Here is a 3,744-nt window from a genome sequence, read left to right on the forward strand (position 1 = left end):
TCCACCGCTTCCACTGCCAACCACATCAACAACCGTTGACGAGCACAACAACTGTCAAATCTTGTCTATGCCAAGATGAGAATCTGCAACTGCTCCTCCTCCTCCTCGACTGTAACTGCCACTGACAAGCTTGACTGACCATAACCGTTGTGCGCCTACTTTGCTCGATTTCAATCATTTCAATTTTGAGGTAAAATTTCATATCTTTAGAGGTTGTGAAGCTTGCATCTTCCTTTTTACGTCAATTTTTGTGTGAATCACATCTCTTCTCCGAACTACAGGTCTGATAATGCTTTTGTAGCCTCGATAATTGCTGCAAGTCCGTTGCTGCTGTTAGCATTGGAAATTGATTTTATTGTTGAATACATTACAATTGTTTATCAATTACAGATTAAAGAGACTGTATCATTTTATAAGATCTCTCGTTACAACGAAAATAAACAAAGACTTCCTAGAAACACACGCAGGATCATTTATCGGTCACTGTTTGCGTGAGATCTTTGCCTATGATGGGAACGTTTTAATTCGTGGACCGTCGAGTATCAGATCCGGGTTGATTAGAATGAATGCTCTCTATTCTTGTTTTGTTTTAGACACAAGAACAGAAGTAAATATCACAATAATACGAGATAAATACTCTTCTCGAGATCGAAACGACGTTTGATCCCAAGGGAAGATGGAAAAGCTATAGATCTCTCGAAAGCTCCCTCTTTAGGCTGGATAATTTGCCAAGATCTCTCTTTTCTTTCTCTGAAATCCGTGGGTTCTTCTCTCACAATGTCAGCAACTCGCCTCCAAGTTTGAAATTTCAGGTCTCCCGTGCATAGGGGCGCTAGGGGTGTATTTATAACTTCGGATGCTATGTTTTCAGATAAGATTTAGTAATCTGGTCATCTCTTCAGTTAGAAACAACTTTACCATGTTTAGGGATGATTGTAAAGCAGTTAGGGAGGTACTCGACAGCACGAATCCTGAAAAATCATCAAAAAATACATTTTGGTGTAGTTTGACTTTGAGAGACAGTTTTTATCTGTCTCGGCACTCAAGACACACATGTGTGTCTCGGCACCCGAGACACATTTTTTGTGTCTTGAATTTCGAGACACACTTGTTGTGTCTCGTTTTGCCGTTTTGTCGATTTACGTGTTTTGTTGCTTCTTTGTTCCATTGTATTGCACATTCCTTTGCTTCCCTTTAGCATTGGATGATCTTCTTTGACACGAATATTGACGTTCCTCATCTTCTCTTTGTCTCGAGCTGCGTACATAAACCTATAAGTAACTTTTGACGCCTACAGATACCCCCTCCAAAGTTTTTAGTCTCCTTAATATTTATTATTAAGGAGCCTGGAATACTTTGGATAAGATAAATCCAGTCTTCAATTCTTTGACTTCTTCAACTTTCATCCTATTCGGTATTTTTGTCGAATAGTTTGAAATTTTTCTGGTGCTGCGTTAATTGTCTGACCATTGTCGAAATTTTGAACTAAAAACCAGTGTGTTGATTAGTTCGCGTCGTTGAATCGACATTGAACTGATCGTCTTCGTCGGGAGTTTGTACCTAAATTGCAATTGAACTCCCAGGGGTAATTTGGAACTAAGAATTATCCTGAGCCTTATTTCGGCAAAATTATTAATGCATTGACCGGCATTGACCTCTGTTGTAGCGTGAACACAGTTTATACCCATACGTTAACTGGAGTCTATAAAGTTTAAGCTCTTAAGGCATTGGAACGTGGAGAATCAGTTTATACTCGTATACTCATCGGAGTTTTGGGAATTAGTTTAACCTTATATACCCGTTGGAGGTTTAAGGAGATGCAGTTTATACTCATATACTCATCGGAGTGTGGGAAGGGCAAGCTGAGAATACATCAGAGGCTCGCCAGGTTAAGCTCTTTGTGAGAGATTTAATTGTAGGACCAGCTGTAGATGCTAAGACAACTACTATCTCTAAAGCTACCCCAGGCGCTCGAGTCACGAGACCAACTAATGAAGCTGATGCGTCAATAACTATTAAAGATGATTAAAGATTAAGCTTGTACAAGCTTTACGAAGAGAAGCTCTCCGAGTTAGAAGAGTGAATCCGTCATCGCAAGCTGTTCATTACAAGATTTTTGGCAAACCCTCAACCATCAATGGATTTGATGAGCCTTTACCGACTACCGTTTGAGTAGGGCTAGCATGTAGATTATCTAAGTCTGTTCTATATGTAACATTGTGATAAAAGAATGAACTCTTTTAGACTTAGTGCTATGATATCGAATACATAGATTTTGTCATTTTTACGGGAACGTACCACCCTGTAACACGTGTTAGGTGTAGACTTATTTCTGATTAGGAATCAAGATAATGTCCCCAATGCGTGCAAGGCATAGATTTTGGTGTTATTAATAACAACCTGTCACGATGTCGAATACGTGGGCTGACCAATGCACCCGCAGTATTCATGGATTTGATGAATCGGGTTTTTCGTCCATACTTGGACCAGCTTATGATTGTGTTTATTGATGATATTTTTATTTATTCGAGATTGGAAGCAGAGCATGAGAAGCATCTTTGTCTGGCTTTGTAAGCTCTACGGGAGCACAAGCTATACAGTAAGTTCAACAAGTGTGAGCTTTGGATATCCGAGGTAAGATTTTAGGCTATGTTATCAACCAAGAGGGCACTGCAGTAGATCCAGCTAAAGTTGACGTAGTACTTGATTGGGAGCCACCCAAAACCATTATAGAAATTCGTAGTTTCTTGTATTTGGCTGGCTATTGCAGGAAGTTCATTCAGGACTTCTCAAAGTATTCACCACTTACACGCCTTACGAAAAAGAGTGTACAGTTTGTTTAGGGAATGAAGTGCCAGGAAGCCTTTGAGACATTAAAGGCCAAGTTGACTACAGCGTCGGTGTTAACAATTCCGAGCAGTGATATGACATTCGTTGTTTACACGGATGCATCATTAGCGGGTCTAGGAGGTGTTTTGATACAGACCCAGAGAGTAGTGGCATATATCTCATGGTAGTTGAGGACACATGAGTATAACTACCCCCACACACGACTTAGAGTTAGCAGTAGTGGTCTTTACATTGAAGACATTCAGACATTACCTGTATGAGGTACAGTTTGAGTTATTCACAGACCACCAGAGTCTAAAGTATCTATTTTCTCAGAAGGAACTCAATCAGAGGCAACGAAGATGGGTTGAGTTTATTAAGGATTACGAGTTCGCGATTCAGTACCATCCGGGAAGGCAAATTTCATAGTATACGCTTTGAGCAGGAAGCGTCAATATCAGGTTGCGAGTTTGAGGTGCTCGTTGTATCAAGATCTTCATACTCTTAGTTAGTTTGATTTTAGGCCAAAGATTGGTGCGACCAGCGTATTTTTGGGAGCTATGTCAGTCCAGCCATCTTGGTGTGATAGGGTGGTCAGAGCTCAATTAGAAGATTATTGGATTCAAATCCGAAATGAGGAGATTGCTAAGTGTTGGCCTTCTTATTTTGATGATGTTTAACAAACAATTTACCACTAATATAGTTTGTCTAGTATTTGTGTTTTCTTATTTATTATAGACAAACAACGTAGTTGGAGGATGGACGAAATAGAGCTTCAACGATCATATCCAAAGGAGGTTGGCGGAATGTCGGTGAAGCTTATGCAATTCTAGTTCAAGATCCAAGTCCAGCTTTATCCGCATGTGTACCTAGTCAAGCTTATTGAAGATCAAGATCTAGCTTGGGTAACTTAGT

General features: G+C 40.0%; 1 pseudogene; it reads right to left on the minus strand.

Annotated features, from left to right (window-relative positions):
* Positions 1-3,329, minus strand: part of LOC109841970 — an 18,439-nt pseudogene extending 15,110 nt beyond the window's left edge.

This window comes from Asparagus officinalis, chromosome 5 (genome assembly GCF_001876935.1).
Source record: "Asparagus officinalis chromosome 5, Aspof.V1, whole genome shotgun sequence".
In the NCBI taxonomy this organism is placed as follows: Eukaryota; Viridiplantae; Streptophyta; class Magnoliopsida; order Asparagales; family Asparagaceae; genus Asparagus; species Asparagus officinalis.